This window comes from Arachis ipaensis, chromosome B7 (assembly GCF_059453495.1).
Source record: "Arachis ipaensis isolate K30076 ecotype BB chromosome B7, ASM5945349v1, whole genome shotgun sequence".
NCBI lineage: Eukaryota > Viridiplantae > Streptophyta > Magnoliopsida > Fabales > Fabaceae > Arachis > Arachis ipaensis.
The window spans coordinates 101,823,912-101,843,253 of record NC_142442.1 but is presented as its reverse complement, the minus strand read 5'-3'; the positions used below and the strand labels follow the sequence as shown (position 1 = coordinate 101,843,253).

The 19,342-nt window shown below is 38.9% G+C and overlaps 1 non-coding gene across 1 annotated transcript; it reads right to left on the bottom strand.

Annotated features, from left to right (window-relative positions):
- Window positions 1-10,689: 10,689 nt before the first annotated feature.
- On the bottom strand, window positions 10,690-10,797 carry LOC148553541 (small nucleolar RNA R71). The gene has a single exon (XR_015893073.1). It is a non-coding gene; the product is annotated as a small nucleolar RNA R71 (small nucleolar RNA).
- Between the last annotated feature and the right edge of the window lie 8,545 nt (window positions 10,798-19,342).

The window sequence follows — 19,342 nt, the reverse complement described above, 5'->3', positions numbered from 1 at the left end:
CTAACGGTTCATCTTGTTGCTCAGATTAGGTAATTTTATTTTAATTTTAAGCTTTTTATTTTCGAAAAATTTTCAAAAAAAATAAATTATTCTATGCCTTCAGAATTTTTATGAATGGATTCTAGAGTTTCATGATGATCTGGTGTAGTCTGGCTGGCTGTGAAGCCATGTCTAATCTTTTGGACCGAGGTTTCAACTTATCATCACAAGAGCTTGTTGATTTCTATCAATCTTGCTGTTGAATGTAATGTTCTGCTAAAGCTTGGCTGGCCATTGGCCATGTCTAGTGTTTTGGACCGAGGCTTTCACATAAAGCTTGGCTGACTAGTAAGTCATGTCTAATTCCTGGACCAGAGTTTTAGACTAACATTGCATGATTCCTGGAATTCTTATTAAAAATTTTGAAATCCTTATTTTTCTTTTTCCAAATAATTTTTGAAAAATACAAAAAATAGTTTAATAAAATCATAAAACCAAAAATAATTTTATATTTCTTGTTTGACTCTAGTGCCAATTTTTAAGTTTGGTGTCAATTGCATCTTTTTAACTTTTCTTAAAATTTTCAAAAACTCATGTATTCTTCATAATCTTCAAGTTGTTCTCGATGATTTTCCTTATTTGATTTTTGCATTTTCTTGTTTTGTGTCTTTTCTTGTTTTTCATATGCATTTTCAATTTGTTAGTGTCTAATGTTTGAAAATTTCTAAGTTTGGTGTCTTGCATGTTTTTCTTTTCTTAAAAATTTTCAAAAATAAGTTCTTGGTGTTCATCTTGACATTCAAAGTGTTCATGGTGTTCATCTTGACATTCAAAGTGTTCTTGCATACATCATGTGTTTTGATCTTGAATTTTCATGTTTTTAGTTATTTTGATGTTTTTCTCTCTCCTCTTTAAAAATCAAAAATAAAAAAATATCTTTTCCTTATTTTGCTCATAATTTTCGAAAATTTGGTTTGATTTAGTCAAAAGTTTTAAAAATCTAGTTGTTTCTTATGAGTCAAGTCAAATTTTTAATTTAAAAATCCTATCTTTTCAAAACTTTTTCAAAAATCAAATCTTTTTCATTTTCTCTTTCATATTTTCGAAAACTTTTAAAAATTGATTTTCAAAATCTTTTTCTTACTTTGATTTCATATTTTCAAAATTAAATGCTAACAATTAATGTTTTTGATTCAAAATTTCAAATTGTTGCTTGCCTATTAGTCAAGTAATCAACTTTAATTTCAAAATCAAATCTTTTTAAATTTCTTTTTCAAATCTTTTTCAAAATAAATTTCAATCATATCTTTTTCAAAATCAATTTCAAAATCTTTTCTAACTTCTTGTCTTTTCAAAATTGATTTTCAAAATCTTTTTCAATTAACCACTTAACTTTTTGTTTGATTTTAAAAATTCTTATCTTTTTCAAAACCATCTAACTACTTTCCTCTCTCTAATTTTTGAAAACTCCTCCCCACTTTTTTAAAATTTATTTTAATTAACTAATTATTTTAAATTTTAATTTAATTTTATTTCTCTTTTTAATTTTTGAATACTAACTAATAATTAAAATAAAAATAAAAATATTTTCTTTTTATTTTAATTTAAATTTTGAATTCTCCCTCTCTCTCATCTCTTTCTATTTATTTATTTAATCACTAACACTTCTCTTCTTCTTAAAATTCGAACCCTCTCTCCCCCTCTGTGTTCAAATTTCTCTCTTCTCATTCTTCTATTCTTCTCTTCTTCTACTCACATAAGGAATCTCTATACTGTGACATAGAGAATTTCTCTTCTTTTCTGTTCTCTTCTTTTTTATATGAGCAGGAACATGGATAAAGACATTCTTATTGAAGCTGATCCTGAACCTGAAAGGACTCTTAAGAGAAAACTAAGAGAAGCTAAAGCACAACCCTCTAGAGAGGACCTGACAGAAATTTTTCGAAAAAGAAGGAGACATGGCCGAACCCAATAACAATGATGGAGATGCAAGGAAAATGCTTGGTGACTTTATTGCACCCTCTTCTGACTTTTATGGAAGAAGCATCTCAATTCCTGCCATTGGAGCAAACAACTTTGAGCTTAAGCCTCAATTAGTTTCTCTAATGCAACAGAATTGCAAGTTTCATGGACTTTCATTGGAAGATCCTCATCAGTTCTTAGCTGAATTCTTGTAAATCTGTGACACTATCAAGACCAATGGAGTTGATCCCGAGGTCTACAGGCTTATGCTTTTCCCTTTTGCTGTAAGAGACAAAGCTAGAACATGGTTGGATTCACAACCTAAGGAAAGCCTGAACTCTTGGGAAAAGCTGGTCAACGCTTTCCTGGCCAAATTCTTTCCACCTCAAAAGATGAGCAAGGATAGAGTGGAAATCCAAACCTTCAGACAAAAGAAAGGTGAGTCCCTCTATGAAGGTTGGGAAAGATATAAGCAATTGGTCAAAAGGTGTCATACTGACATGCTTCCAGAATGAAGCATCATATGTATATTCTATGATGGTCTGTCTGAGTTGTCAAAAATGTCATTGGACCATTCTGTAGGAGGATCTCTTCATCTGAAAACCCCTGCAGAAGCTCAGGAACTCATTGAAATGGTCGCAAATAACCAGTTCATGTACATCTCTAAAAGGAGTCCTGTGAATAATAGGATGCCTCAGAAAAAGGGAGTTCTTGAAATTGATACTCTAAATGCCATATTGACTCAGAACAAATATTGACTCAGCAAGTCAATATGATTTCTCAGAGTCTGAATGGATTGCAAGCTGCATCCAACAGTACTAAAGAAGCATCTTCTGAAGAAGAAGCTTATGATCCTGAGAACCCTGTAATGGCAGAGGTAAATTACATGGGAGAACCCTATCGAAACACCTATAATCCTTCATGGAAAAATCATCCAAATTTCTCATGGAAGGACCAACAGAAGCCTCAACAAGGCTTCAATAATAATGGTGGAAGAAATAGGTTTAGCAGTAGCAAACCTTTTCCATCATCTTCTCAGCAACAGATAGAGAATTTTGAACAGAGCCATTCTGGCCTGGCAACCATAGTCTCTGATCTATCCAAGACCATACTAAGTTTCATGAATGAAACAAGGTCCTCTAGAAATTTGGAGGCACAGGTGGGTCAGCTGAGTAAGAAGATTACTGAAACTCCTCCCAATACTCTCCTAAGCAATACAGAAGAAAATCCCAAGAGAGAGTACAAGGCCATAACAATGACCAACATGGCCGAACCTGGAGAGAGTGAGGAGGACGTGAGTCCTAGTGAGAAAAGCCTCATGGGACGTCCTCTGGATAGAAAGGAGTTTTCCTTTGAGGAACCAAAGGAATCTGAGGCTCATATAGAGACCATAGAGATTCCATTGAACTTCCTTCTGCCATTCATGAGCTCTGATGAATATTATTCCTCTGAAGAGGATGAAGACATCACTGAAGAGCAAGTTGCTAAATATTTAGGAGCAATCATGAAGCTGAATGCCAAGTTATTTGGTAATGAGACTTGGGAGGATGAACCCCCTTGTTCACCAATAAACTGAATGCATTAATGAGCAGACATTACCTCAGAAGAAACTGGATCCCAAAAAATTCTTCATACTTTGTACCATAGGCACCATGACCTTTGAGAAGGCTCTGTGTGACCTGGGGTCAGGGATAAACCTTATGCCACTCTCTGTAATGGAGAATCTTTGAGGTACAAGCTACAAAAATCTCACTAGAGATGACAGACAAATCAATGAAATAGGCTTATGGACTAGTAGAGGACGTGCTAGTGAAGGTTGAAGGCCTTTACATCCCTGCTGATTTCATAATCCTAGACACTGGGAAGGATGAGGACAAATCCATCATCCTTGGCAGACCCTTCCTAGCCACAGCAAAATTTGTGATTGATGTTGACAGAGGAGAGTTGGTCCTTCAGTTAAATGAGGACTACATTGTATTCAAGACTCAAGGTTCTCTTTCTGTAACCATGGAGAGGAAGCATGAAAAGCTTCTCTCAATACAGAGTCAAACAAAACCCCCACATTCAAACTCTAAGTTTCGTGTTGGGAGGCCCCAACCCTGCTCTGATTATCTATGAGGCTCCATGAGAGCTCACTATCAAGCTATTGACATTAAAGAAGCGCTTATTGGGAGGCAACCCAATGTTATTTAATTATATCTATTTATTTTCCATTGTTATTTTATGTTTTCTATAGGTTGATGATCATGTGAAGTCACAAAAATAACTGAAAAATAAAAAAAAAGAATGAAAAACAGCATTAAAAATAGCTCACCCTGAAGGCAGAGCTTACTAGCATTTAAACACCAGTAAGAAGCATCAGACTGGCGTTTAACGCCAGAAATAGGCTACAGCATGGCGTTTAACGCCAGAAACAAGTAGCAGTCTGGCGTTAAATGCCAAGATTGCACTCTAAGGGCGTTTACATGCCTAAATGGAACAGGAATGATAAGTCCTTGACCCCTCAGGATCTGTGGACCCCACAGGATCCCTACCTACCCCACCTCTCTCTCTCTCTCTCTCTCACCTTTTCATCCATCCACTCTTCCCCAAAAAACCCCATCTACCTTCAAATTTAAAATCCTTTCCCTCCCAAACCCAACCCTAATACACGAAACCTAACCCCCCCACCCCTATATAAACCCCTCACCACTCCTTCATTTTCACACATTACAACCGCTACTTCTACCCCTTGGCCGAACCACATATCTCCCTCCATCTCCTCTATTTTCTTCTTCTTCTACTACTTTCTTTCTTCTTTTGCTCGAGTATGAGCAAACCTTTTAAGTTTGGTGTGGTAAAAGCATTGCGTTTTATTTTTCCATAACCATTAATGGCACCTAAGGCCTGAGAAACCTCAAGAAAGAGGAAAGGAAAGGCAATTGCTTCCACCTCTGAGTTATGGGAGATGGAAAGATTCATCTCAAAGGTCCATCAAGACCACTTCTATGAAGTTGTGGCCAAGAAAAAGGTGATCCCTGAGGTCCCTTTTAAGCTCAAAAAGGGCGAATATCCAGAGATCCGACAAGAGATTAGAAGAAGAGGATGGGAAGTTCTCTCCAATCCTATTTAACAAGTCAGAATCTTAATGGTTCAAAAGTTCTATGCAAATGCATGGATCACTAAGAACCATGATCAAAGTATGACCCCGAATCCAAAGAATTGGCTTACAATGGTTCAGGGGAAATACTTAGATTTCAGTCCGGAAAATGTAAGGTTGGCGTTCAAGTTGCCAATGATGCAAGAAAACGCACGCCCCTACACTAGAAGGGTCAACTTTGATCAAAGATTGGACCAAGTCCTCATGGACATATGTGTGGAAGGAGCTCAATGGAAAATTCACTGAAGGGGACAAGCCCATCACTAAAAAGAGGATGGAGCAAACAAGAGAGCCCACTCATGGACCTCAATAAGAGCATGAGGAAATTCCTCATCATGAAATTCCTGAGATGCCTCAAGGGATGCACTTTCCTCCACAAAACTATTGGGAGCAAATTAACACCTCCCTAGGAGAATTAAGTTTCATCATGGGAAAATTAAGGGTGGAGCACCAAGAGTACTCCATCATCCTCCATGAAATCAGAGAGGACCAAAAGGCCATGAGAGAGGAGCAACAAAGGCAAGGAAGAGACATAGAGGAGCTCAAGAACTCAATTGGTTCTTCAAGAGAAAGAAGTAGCCACCATTACTAAGGTGGACCCGTTCTTTAATCTCCTTGTTTATTTTATTTTCTGCTTTCGGTTTTTATGCTTTATGTTTTAACTATGTTTGTGTCTTCATTACATGATCATTAGTGTTTAGTGTCTATGTCTTAAAGCTATGAATGTTCCATGAATCTTTCACTTTTTTAAATGAAAAATGTTTTCTGAAAAAGAAAAAGAAGTACATGAATTTCGAATTCTATCTTGAAAATAATTTAATTATTTTGATGTGATGGTAATACTTTTTGTTGTCTGAATGAATGCTTGAACAGTGCATATTTTTTATAGTGAAGTTTATGAATGTTAAAATTGTTGGCTCTTGAAAGAATAATGAAAAAAGAGAAATGTTATTGATAATCTGAAAAATCATAAAATTAATTCTTGAAGCAAGAAAAAGCAGTGAAAAACACAAAGCTTGCAAAAAAAAAATGGCAAAAAAAAAAGAAAAAGAAAAAGCAAGCAGAAAAAGCCAATAGCTCTTTAAACCAAAAGGCAAGAGCAAAAAGCCAATAACCCTTTAAACTAAAAGGCAAGGGTAAAAAGGATCCAAGGCTTTGAGCATTAATGGATAGGAGGGCCCAAGAGGACTAAAATCCTGGACTAAGCGGCTAAATCAAGCTGTCCCTAACTATGTGCTTGTGTCATGAAGGTCCAAGTGAAAAGCTTGGGACTGAGTGGTTAAAGTCGTGATCCCAAGAAAAAGAGTGTGCTTAAGAACTCTGGGAACCTCTAACTGGGGACTCTAGCAAAGCTGAGTGACAATCTGAAAAGGTTCACCCAGTTATGTGTATGTGGCATTTATGTATCCGGTGGTAATACTGGAAAACAAAATGCTTAGGGTCATGGCCAAGACTCATAAAGTAGATGTGTTCAAGAATCAACATACTAAACTAAGAGAATCAATAACACTATCTGAATTCTGAGTTCCTATGGATGCCAATCATTCTGAACTTCAAAGAATAAAGTGAGATGCCAAAACTATTCAGAAGCAAAAAGCTACTAGTCCTGCTCATCAAATTGGAACTAAGCTTCATTGATATTTTGAAATTTATTGTATTTTCTCTTCTTTTTATCCTATTTTGTTTTTAGTTGCTTGGGGACAAGCAACAATTTAAGTTTGGTGTTCTGATGAGCGGATAATTTATACACTTTTTGGTATTGTTTTCATATAGTTTTTAATATGTTTTAGATACTTTTTATTATATTTTTGTTAGTTTTTATGCAAAAATCACATTTCTGAAATTTACTATGAGTTTGTGTGTTTTTCTGTAAATTTAGGTATTTTCTGGCTAAAATTGAGGGACCTGAGCAAAAGTATGATTCAGAGGCTGAGAAAGGACTATAGATGCTGTTGGATTCTGACCCTCCTACACTCAAAGTAGATTTTCTAGAGCTGCAGAAGCCCAATTGGTGATCTCTCAATTGCGTTGGCAAGTAGACATCTTGGGCTTTCTAGAAATGTATAATAGTCCATACTTTGCCTGAGATTTGATGGCCCAAACTGGCGTTCAACGCCAGCCAGAGACCCTTTTCTGGCGTAAGACGCCGGAACTGGCACCAGAACTGGAGTTAAACGCCCAAACTGGCATCCAAGCTGGCGTTTAATTCTAAAAAAGGCCTATGAACGTGTAAAGCTGAATGCTCAGCCCAAGCACACACCATGTGGGCCCCGGAAGTGGATTTCTGCACTATCTGCACTTAGTTACTCAATTTCTGTAATCCTTAGTAACTAGTTTAGTATAAATACTAGCCTTTCCTATTGTATTTGAACCTTTTTTCACTTTTATGTTACATTTGGGAGGCTGGCCATTTGGCCATGCCTAGACCTTTTTCTCTTATGTATTTTCTACGGTGGAGTTTCTACACCTCATAGATTAAGGTGCGGAGCTCTGCTGTTCTTCATGAATTAATGCAAGTACTATTGTTTCTCTTTCAATTCACGCTTACTTCTTCTCTAAGATTTACTCTTGTACTTAATTCAGTTTAGTCAAAATGAAGGGGTGACCTGTGATGATCACCCACTATCTTCGTTACTCGCTTAGCCAAGAACCGCGTGCCTGACAACCACAAGCGGTCTACATGATGTTCAACATAGTCATTGGACGACAGCCGGAGTATAGTCTCTTGGGTCTCTGATCCACAGATTTAACTTACCTCTCCTAACAACAGAGCATTCGAATCTGTGAGATTAGAACCTTCGTTGTAGAGGCTAGAACCAATTGGCAGCATTCCTGAGATCTGGAAAGTCTAAACTTTGTCTGTGGTATTCCGAGTAGGATCTGGGATGGGATGACTGTGACGAGCTTCAAACCCATGAATGTTGGGCGCAGTGATAGTGTGCAAAAGGATAGAGAGATCCTATTCTGACACAAGTGGGAATCGACAGATAATTAGCTGTGCAGTAGCTGTGCCTAGTATTTTTCATCTGAGACGAAAGATCCGACTGTTAATTAGCCGTACAGAAATCGTACCTGGTATTTTTCATCCGAGAGGATGGATGGTAGCCATTGACTACCGTGATCCACCAACATACAGCTTGCCATGGAAAGGAGCACGCATGATTGGATGAAGACAATACGAAAGCAGAGGTTCAGAAGCAACAAAGCATCTCCAAATGCTTATCGAAAATTCCTACCAATGAATTACATAAGTATCTTTATTTTAATTTACGTTTTATTTATCTTTCAATTATTAAAACTCATAACCAATTGAATGCTCTTGACTAAGTGATGAGCGGATAATTTATACACTTTTTGGCATTATTTTTAGTATGTTTTTAGTAGGATCTAGTTACTTTCAGGGATGTTTTTATTAGTTTTTATGTTAAATTCACATTTCTGGACTTTACTATGAGTTTGTGTGTTTTTCTGTGATTTCAGGTATTTTCTGGCTGAAATTGAGGGACTTGAGCAAAAATCAGATTCAGAGGTTGAAGAAGGACTGCTGATGCTGTTGGATTCTGACCTCCCTGCACTCAAAGTGGATTTTCTAGAGCTACAGAACTCCAAATGGCGCGCTCTCAATGGCGTTGGAAAGTAGACATCCAGGGCTTTCCTGCCCGAGTTTAAACGACGCAAAAGGGCATTGAACGTCAGTTCTACGCTGTAGTCTGGAGTTAAATGCCAGAAACACGTCACAAACAAGAGTTGAACGCCAAAAACATGTTACAACTTGGCGTTCAACTCCAAAAGAAGCCTTTGCACATGTAAACTTCAAGCTCAGCCCAAGCACACACCAAGTGGGCCCCGGAAGTGGATTTATGCATCAATTACTTATTTCTGTAAACCCTAGTAGCTAGTTTAGTATAAATAGGACTTTTTACTATTGTATTAAGAGAGGAGATAATATTTTGATCATCTTTTGATCCTTTGATCACGTTTGGGGGTTGGCCATTTGGCCATGCCTGGAACATTATCACTTATGTATTTTCACGGTAGAGTTTCTATACTCCATAGATTAAGGTGTGGAGCTCTGCTGTTCCTCATGAATTAATGCAAAGTACTACTATTTTCTATTCAATTCAACTTATTCCGCTTCTAAGATATTCATTCGCACCCAAGAACATGATGAATGTGATGATTATGTGACGCTCATCATCATTCTCACTTATGAATGCGTCCCTGACAAACACTTCCGTTCTACATGCAACCAAGCTAGAATGAATATCTCTTAGATATCTAATACAGAGGACCGAGTCCGAGATATTAGAATCTTCGTGGTATAAGTTAGAACCCATGGATGGCCATTCCTGAGATCCGGAAAGTCTAAAGCTTGTCTGTGGTATTCCGAGTAGGATCTGGGAAGGGATGGCTGTGACGATCTTCAAACTCGCGAGTGCTGGGCGTAGTGACAAACGCAAAAGGAGGGTGAATCCTATTCCAGTATGATCGAGAACCTCAGATGATTAGCCGTGCCATGACAGAGCATTTGGACCTTTTTCACAAGAGGATGGGATGTAGCCATTGACAACGGTGATGCCCTTACAGAAAGCTTGCCATGGAAAGGAGTAAGACTGATTAGATGAAGACAGCAGGAAAGCAGAGGTTCAGAGGAACGAAAGCATCTCTATACGCTTATCTGAAATTCTCACCAATGAATTACATAAGCATTTCTATCTTTATTTCTGTTTATTTATTATTATTATTCGAAAATACTATAACTATTTGATATCTTCCTGACTGAGATTTACAAGGTGACCATAGCTTGCTTCATACCAACAATCTCCGTGGGATCGACCCTTACTCACGTAAGGTTTTATTACTTGGACGACCCAGTGCACTTGCTGGTTAGTTGTGTGAAGTTGTGAAGTTATGTTTGGACCATGGTATTGTGCACCAGTTTTTGGAGCGATTTCCAGGGAGAGAACGAACAATAAATTTTACAACCTCAGAGTAACAATTTCGCATTATCAAGTTTTTGGCACCATTGCCGGGGATTGTTCGAGTTTGGACAACTGACGGTTCATCGTGTTGCTCAGATTGGGAGCAAGGACAAGAACATTCTTGTTGAAGCAGATCCAGAACCTGAAAGGACTCTGAAGAGGAAACTAAAAGAAGCTAAATTACAAGAATCCAGCAAGCACCTTTCAGACATTTTCAAACAGGAAGAGGAGATGGCAGCCGAAAATAATAATAATGCAAGGAGGATGCTTGGTGACTTTACTGCAGCTAATTCCAATTTACATGGAAGAAGCATTTCCATCCCTACCATTGGAGCAAACAATTTTGAGCTTAAACCTCAATTAGTTTCTCTGATGCAACAAAACTGCAAGTTTCATGGACTTCCATCTGAAGATCCTTTTCAGTTCTTAATTGAATTCTTGCAGATCTGTGATACTGTTAAGACTAATGGAGTAGATCCTGAAGTCTACAGGCTCATGCTTTTCCCTTTTGCTATAAGAGACAGAGCTAGAGTGTGGTTAGACTCTCAACCCAAAGATAGCCTGAACTCTTGGGATAAGCTGGTCACGGCTTTCTTAGCCAAGTTCTTTCCTCCTCAAAAGCTGAGCAAGCTTAGAGTAGATGTTCAAACCTTCAGACAAAAAGAAGGTGAATCCCTCTATGCAGCTTGGGAGAGATACAAGGAACTAACCAAAAAGTGTCCTTCTGACATGCTTTCAGAATGGACCATCCTGGATATATTCTATGATGGTCTGTCTGAATTAGCTAAAATGTCATTGGATACTTCTGCAGGTGGATCCATTCACCTAAAGAAAACGCCTGCAGAAGCTCAAGAACTCATTGACATGGTTGCTAATAACTAGTTCATGTACACTTCTGAGAGGAATCCTGTGGGTAATGGGACGCCTCAGAAGAAGGGAGTTCTTGAAATTGATACTCTGAATGCCATATTGGCTCAGAATAAAATATTGACTCAGCAAGTCAATATGATTTCTCAGAGTCTGAATGGAATGCAAGCTGCATCCAACAGTACTCAAGAGGCATCTTCTGAAGAAGAAGCTTATGATCCTGAAAACCCTGCAATAGAAGAGGTGAATTACATGGGTGAACCAAATGGAAACACATATAATCCTTCATGGAGAAATCACCCAAATCTCTCATGGAAGGATCAACAAAAGCCTCAACAAGGCTTTAATAATGGTGGAAGAAACAGGTTTAGCAATAGCAAGCCTTTTCCATCATCCACTCAGCAACAGACAGAAAACTCTGAACAAAATACCTCTAATTTAGCAAACTTAGTCTCTGATCTATCTAAGGCCACTGTGAGTTTCATGAATGAAACAAGGTCCTCTATTAGAAATTTGGAAGCACAAGTGGGCCAGCTGAGTAAAAGGATCACTGAAATCCCTCCTAGTACTCTCCCAAGCAATACAGAAGAAAATCTAAAAGGAGAGTGCAAGGTCATTGAATTGACCATCATGGCCGAACCCACAAGAGAGGAGAAGGACGTGAATCCCAAGGAGGAAGACCTCCTAGGACGTCCAGTGATCAATAAGGAGTTTCCCTCTAAGGAACCAAAGGACTCTGAGGCTCATCTAGAGACCATAGAGATTCCGTTAAACCTCCTTATGCCATTCATGAGTTCTAATGAGTATTCTTCTTCTGAAGAGAATGAGGATGTCACTGAAGAACAAGTTGCCAAGTTCATTGGTGCAATCATGAAGCTAAATGCCAATTTATTTGGTAATGAGACTTGGGGAGATGAACCTCCTCTGTTCACCAATGAACTAAATGCATTGGATTAACTGAGATTGCCTCAGAAGAAATAGGATCCTGGAAAGTTCTTAATACCTTGTACCATAGGCACCATGACCTTTGAGAAGGCTCTATGTGACCTTGGGTCAGGAATAAACCTCATGTCACTCTCTGTAATTGAGAAACTGTAAATCTTTGAGGTACAAGCTGCTAAAATCTCATTAGAAATGGCAGACATATCCATGAAAATAGCTTATGGACAAGTAGAGGACATGTTAGTAAGGGTTAAAGACCTTTACATCCCTGCTGATTTTATAATCCTAGATACTGGGGAGGATAAGGATGAATCCATCATCTTTGGAAGACCCTTCCTAGCCACAGCAAGAGCTGTGATTGATGTTGACAGAGGTGAACCAGTCCTTCAAATGAATAAGGACTCCCTTGTGTTTAAAACACAAGGTCATCCTTCTGTAAACATGAAAAAGAGGCACAGTAAGCTTCTCTCAAAACAGAGTCAACCAGAGCCCCCACAGTCAAACTCTAAGTTTGGTGTTGGGAGGCCTCAGCCAAACTTTAAGTTTGGTGTTGAACTCCCATATCCAAACTCTAAGTTTGGTGTTGGGAAGTCTCAACAATGCTCTGAACATCTGTGAGGCTCCATGAGAGCCCATTGTCAAGCTATTAACATTAAAGAAGCACTTGTTGGGAGGCAACCCAATTTTTATTTAATTATATTTTTTATTAGTTATATGTCTTCATAGGTTCATGATCATGTGGAGTCACAAAAACAACTGAAAAAAAAATTGAAGAAAAATCAAAAACAGCATAAAAAATAGCACACCCTGGAGGAGGAGTTCACTGGCGTTCAAACGCCAGTAAGGAGCATCTGGCTGGCGTTCAACGCCAGAACAGAGCATGGATCTGGCGTTGAATGCCAGAAACAAGCAGCATCCTGGCGTTCAGACGCCAAAAATGCACACTGAGGAAGAGCTGGCGCTGAACGCCAGAAACAAGCATCTGGCTGGCGTTCAACGGCAGAAATATGCTGCATCTGGGCGCTGATCGCCCAGAACAAGCATCAATTCGGCGTTTAAACGCCAGAATTGCATTCAAAGGCATTTTACATGCCTAATTGATGCAGGGATGCAATTCCTTGAGACCTCAGGATCTGTAGACCCATAGGATCATCTCAGCATCTGTGGACCCCACAGGATCCCCACCTACCACCACTCACTCTCTTTCCTCTTCTCAATGTTCATCCTCTCTTCCCAATAAATACTCTTCCCCAAAACTCTTCACCAATCACCTCAATCTCTCTTCCCTATCACCACTTCACCACTCACATCCATCCACTCTTCCCCATAAACCTACCTCATAAACTCCACCTACCTTCAAAATTCAAAATCAATTTCCCACCCAAACCCACCCTATATGGCCGAAACTAACCCCCCCTCCCCTCTCTATATAAAGCCTTCCATTCTTCCTCATTTTCACACAACACAACCCTCTTTTCCCCTTCTTGGCCAAATACACCTCTCCCTCCTCTCCTCCATATTTTCTTCTTCTTCTTCATCTATTCTTTCTTCTCTTTCTCGAGGGCGAGCAATATTCTAAGTTTGGTGTGGTAAAAGCATAAGCTTTTTGTTTTTCCATTACAATTGATGGCACCCAAGACCAGAGAATCCTCTAGAAAAGGGAAAGGGAAGACAAAAGCTTCCACCTCCGAGTCATGGAAGATGGAAAGATTCATCTCCAAATCCCATCAAGACCACTTCTATGATGTTGTGGCCAAGAAGAAGGTGATCCCCGAGGTCCCTTTCAAGCTCAAGAGAAATGAGTATCCGGAGATCCAACATGAAATCTAAAGAAGAGGTTGGGAAGTTCTAACAAACCCCATCCAACAAGTCGGCATCCTAATGGTTCAAGAGTTCTATGCCAATGCATGGATCACTAAGAACCATGATCAAATTAAGAACCCGAACCCAAAGAATTATCTCACCATGGTTCGGGGAAAATACTTAGATTTTAGTCCGGAGAATGTGAGGTTGGCGTTTAACTTGCCTATGATGCAAGGAGATGCACGCCCCTACACTAGAAGGGTCAACTTTGATCAAAAGTTGGACCAAGTCCTCATGGACATATATTGGAAGGAGCTCAATGGAAGATTGACTCAAAAGGCAAACCGGTTCAACTTAGAAGACTGGACCTCAAGCCTGTGGCTAGAGGATGGTTGGAGTTCATCCAATGCTCCATCATCCCCACTAGCAACCGATCTGAAGTTACTGTGGATCGGGCCATCATGATTCATAGCATCATGATTGGTGAAGAAGTAGAAGTTCATGAAGTCATCTCCCTTGAACTCTATAAAATAGCCGAAAAGTCCTCCCCCTTGGCAAGGCTAGCTTTCCCTCATCTTATTTGCCATCTATGTTACTCAGCTGGAGCTTTCATAGAAGGAGACCTTCCCATTGAGGAAGAGAAGCCCATCACTAAGAAAAGGATGGAGCAAACAAGAGAGCCCACTCATGGAGCTCAAGAAAAACATGAGGAAGCTCATCATCAAGAAATCCCTGAGATACCTCAAGGGATGCACTTTCCTCCACAGAATTTTTGGGAGCAAATCAACACCTCCCTAGGAGAATTAAGTTCCAACATGGGACAATTAAGGGTGGAACATCAAGAGCACTCCATCATCCTTCATGAAATTAGAGAAGATCAAAGAGCAATGAGGAAGGAGCAACAAAAACAAAGAAGAGACATAGAAGAGCTCAAGGACATCATTGGTTCCTCGAGAAGGAAACGCCACCATCACCAAGGTGGATTCATTCCTTGTTCTTAAATTCTCTGTTTTTCGTTTTCTTTATGTTAAGTGCTTATCCATGTTTGTGTCTTATTACATGATCATTAGTATTTAGTAACTATGTCTTAAAGTTATGAATGTCCTATGAATCCATCACCTCTCTTAAATGAAAAATGTTTTAATTCAAAAGAACAAGAAGTACATGAGTTTCGAATTTATCCTTGAACTTAGTTTAATTAATTTGATGTGGAGACGATACTTTTTGTTTTCTGAATGAATGGTTGAACAGTGCATATGTCTTTTGAAGTTGGTGTTTTAGAATGTTAAATATGTTGGCTCTTGAAAGAATGATGAACAGGAGACATGTTATTTGATAATCTGAAAAATCATAAAAATGATTCTTGAAGCAAGAAAAAGCAGTGAATACAAAAGCTTGTAGAAAAAAATGGCGAAAAAAAAATTTTAGGAAAAGAAAACGCAAGCAAAAAAAGCCAAAAGCTCTTAAAACCAAAAGGCAAGAGAAAAAAGCCAATAGCCCTTAAAACCAAAAGGCAAGGGTAAATAAAAAGGATCCCAAGGCTTTGAACATCAGTGGATAGAAGGGCCTAAAGGAATAAAATCCTGGCCTAAGCGGCTAAACCAAGCTGTCCCTAACAATGTGCTTGTGGCGTGAAGGTGTCAAGTGAAAACTTGAGACTGAGCGGTTAAAGTCAAGGTCCAAAGCAAAAGAAGAGTGTGCTTAAGAACCCTGTACACCTCTAATTGGGGACTTTAGCAAAGCTGAGTCACAATCTGGAAAGGTTCACCCAATTATGTGTCTGTGGCATTTATGTATCCGGTGGTAATACTGGAAAACAAAGTGCTTAGGGCCACGGCCAAGACTCATAAAGTAGCTGTGTTCAAGAATCAACATACTGAACTAGGAGAATCAATAACACTATCTGAACTCTGAGTTCCTATAGATGCCAATCATTCTGAACCTCAATGGATAAAGTGAGATGCCAAAACTATTCAAGAGGCAAAAAGCTACAAGTCCCGCTCATCTGATTGGAGCTATGTTTCATTGATAGTTTGGAATTTATAGTATATTCTCTTCTTTTTATCCTATTTGATTTTCAGTTGCTTGTGGACAAGCAACAATTTAAGTTTGGTGTTGTGATGAGCGGATAATTTATACGCTTTTTGGCATTATTTTTAGTATATTTTTAGTAGGATCTAGTTACTTTTAGGGATGTTTTTATTATTTTTTATGTTAAATTCACATTTCTGGACTTTACTATGAGTTTGTGTGTTTTTCTATCATTTCAGGTATTTTCTGGCTGAAATTGAGGGACTTGAGCAAAAATCAGATTTAGAGGTTGAAGAAGGACTGCTAATGCTGTTGGATTCTGACCTTCCTGCACTCAAAGTAGATTTTCTGGAGCTATAGAACTCCAAATGGCGCGCTCTCAATGGCGTTGGAAAGAAGACATCCAGGTCTTTCCAGCAATATATAATAGTCTATACTTTACCCGAGTTTAGATGATGCAAAAGGGCGTTGAACGCCAGTTCTATGCTGCAGTCTGGATTTAAACGCCAGAAACACATCACAAACCAGAGTTGAATGCCAAAAACACGTTACAACTTGGCGTTCAACTCCAAAAGAAGCCTCTGCACGTGTAAACTTCAAGCTCAGCCCAAGCACACACCAAGTGGGCCCCGGAAGTGGATTTATGCATCAATTACTTACTTCTGTAAACCCTTGTAGCTAGTTTAGTATAAATAGGACTTTTTACTATTGTATTAAGAGAGGAGATAATATTTTGATCATTTTTTGATCCTTTGATCACGTTTGGGGGCTAGCCATTCGGCCATGCCTGGACCATTATCACTTATGTATTTTCACGGTAGAGTTTCTACACTCCATAGATTAAGGTGTGGAGCTCTGCTGTTCCTCATGAATTAATGCAAAGTACTACTGTTTTCTATTCAATTCAACTTATTCCGCTTCTAAGATATCCATTCGCACCCAAGAACATGATGAATGTGATAATTATGTGATGCTCATCATCATTCTCACTTATGAACGCGGGCCTGACAAACACTTCCGCTCTACATGCAACCAAGCTAGAATGAATATCTCTTAGATATCTAATACAGAGGACCGAGTTCGAGATATTAGAATCTTCGTGGTATAAGTTAGAACCCATGGATGGCCATTCCTGAGATCCGAAAAGTCTAAACCTTGTCTGTGGTATTCCGAGTAGGATCTGGGAAGGGACGGCTGTGACGATCTTCAAACTTGCGAGTGCTGGGCGTAGTGACAGACGCAAAAGGAGGGTGAATCCTATTCCAGTATAATCGAGAACCTCAGATGATTAGCTGTGCCGTGATAGAGCATTTGGACCTTTTTCACAAGAGGATAGGATGTAGCCATTGACAACGGTGATGCCCTTACAGAAAGCTTGCCATGGAAAGGAGTAAGACTGATTGGATGAAGACAGCAGGAAAGCAGAGGTTCAGAGGAACGAATGCATCTCTATACGCTTATCTGAAATTCTCACCAATGAATTACATAAGTATTTCTATCTTTATTTTCTGTTTATTTATTATTATTATTCGAAAATACTATAACCATTTGATATCTGCCTGACTGAGATTTACAAGGTGACCGTAGCTTGCTTCATACCAACAATCTCCGTGGGATCGACCCTTACTCACGTAAGGTTTTACTACTTGGACGACCCAGTGCACTTGCTGGTTAGTTGTGCGAAGTTGTGAAGTTATGTTTGGACCATGGTATTGTGCACCAGTTTTTGGAGCCATTGCCAGGGAGAGAACGAACAACAAATTTTACAACCTCAGAGTAACAATTTCGCATTATCACTAAAGATTTACAGGATGACCATAGCTTGCTTCAAGCCGACAATCTCTGTGGGATCGACCCTTACTCGCATAAGGTTTTATTACTTGGACGACCCAGTGCACTTGCTGGTTAGTTGTATCAGAGTTGTGAAAAGTGTGATCACCATTCCGTGCACCAGGTAGATTTCCATCCCTTGGCTTGGGGAAATGAGTGTATGGATTACTAGGGCCATAATGTCCAACATTTAGTGATAATTCTTGGGTTGTTAATTGTTCTTGTTCCCACTAACGTTAATTTGTTGCTAAGGTAATTAGCAAGCAAGCTAGGATTTGTGGGTTAAGAATACTTATGCTTATTTAACTTAGTCTCCGATGTGAGGGTTGACTTAGTGGGATTAATCCATCATAATTATCATAGTTGTGGTTATGGCAAGGAAGGGATTCCATAACTCATCCCAAGTCAAGATTTTATTTATGTTTTGAACCACTTTTCCATTACTTTTTAGCCTTAGTTGTTTATATTACATACATAGTTCTTTTATTCCTTTATTAGTTATTATTAATTGCAATTTTGTTTAGTTCTTTTATCTCTTTATTTGTTGCTTCCTTATTATTGAAAAAACCCCTTTGATTCTCACAACCAAAATTGTGCATTTGTTGGTATTAGTTCCTAGGGAAGACGACCCGAGGTTTGATTACTCTCGGTTAATTAGAAATTTTAAACTTTGATGTTTGGGATTTAAATTGCCGGATTGGTCTATACCTACTAACGAATTGATGCTTGTCTTGAGTGATTCCAAACACACAAGTAAAATCTCATCTATTAAATTTGGCGCCGTTGCCGGGGATGCAATTGAGTGCTAACTTTTGGTTGTTGTAAATATGTTGATAGTGTAAATATCTTACTTTTTGGTTGTTTGGTTATTTTTGTTTATACTTAGGTGTTTGTTTTTCTTGTTTGCTAATGTTTTTTATTTTTATTTCCTACTTTCTATATGAGCTATCACCCTTGTTTCTTGGAGCTTGGTTGTAAGTATTTTATAGGACATGATGAATTCAAATTGGAATTTCTTCATGGAGTGGGAGAACCAATTTAGGGAAGAACCAATTGCATATGAACAACACTCATGGCAAACACCTCCCTCATACTACAACGAGCCAACCCCTCCCCTATGTGAATACCAAATCCAAAGATATGAAAGATACCCCCTACCTAACCCTCAACCACCAAGCCTTCAAGCACCACACCATACACCTCCATGGGATCAAAATGTTTATACACCTTGTTACCAACCATATGAACCACCACACCCTTATACACCACCTCAATATCCCTACCCACATGACACACCTCCCACATATACAACCTTCCTCCCAACCTTTGAACCCTCCATTCCACCAAAATGTGAAGTTCTCCAACCCTTGGCCCAAGAACAACAAGACCTTCAAGCATTCTTCCAAGAGTAAGAAGGGTTCCGAAGGAAGCAAAGGGAATTTACGGCTATCATAGCCGAAGCGGTGAACCGCTTGACTCTACTACACTTAAGAACTCAAGACATCCCCCTCGAGAAAGGTGGAGGATCAAGTATGGAGTGTAGTAAGGAGGAGAAAATGGAGCCTCAAGGGAAGGTAGAAGAGTTAGGACAAGAATTGCAACAAGAGGAGAAAGGTAGAACTTGTGAAACGAAAGAGGTGAATGGAGAATTGAGAGAGTTTGATCAAGAAGTGGATTGCGTCATCAATGATTTTTGTCCACCTTGGTCAACCCTCTTAATGATCTAGAAGATCCATTTTCTCTTGATTTTGAGAGAGAAAGGGAAGGGCTTGAAAAGGGTGGTGAGGAAGAGGTAGATACCCAAGAA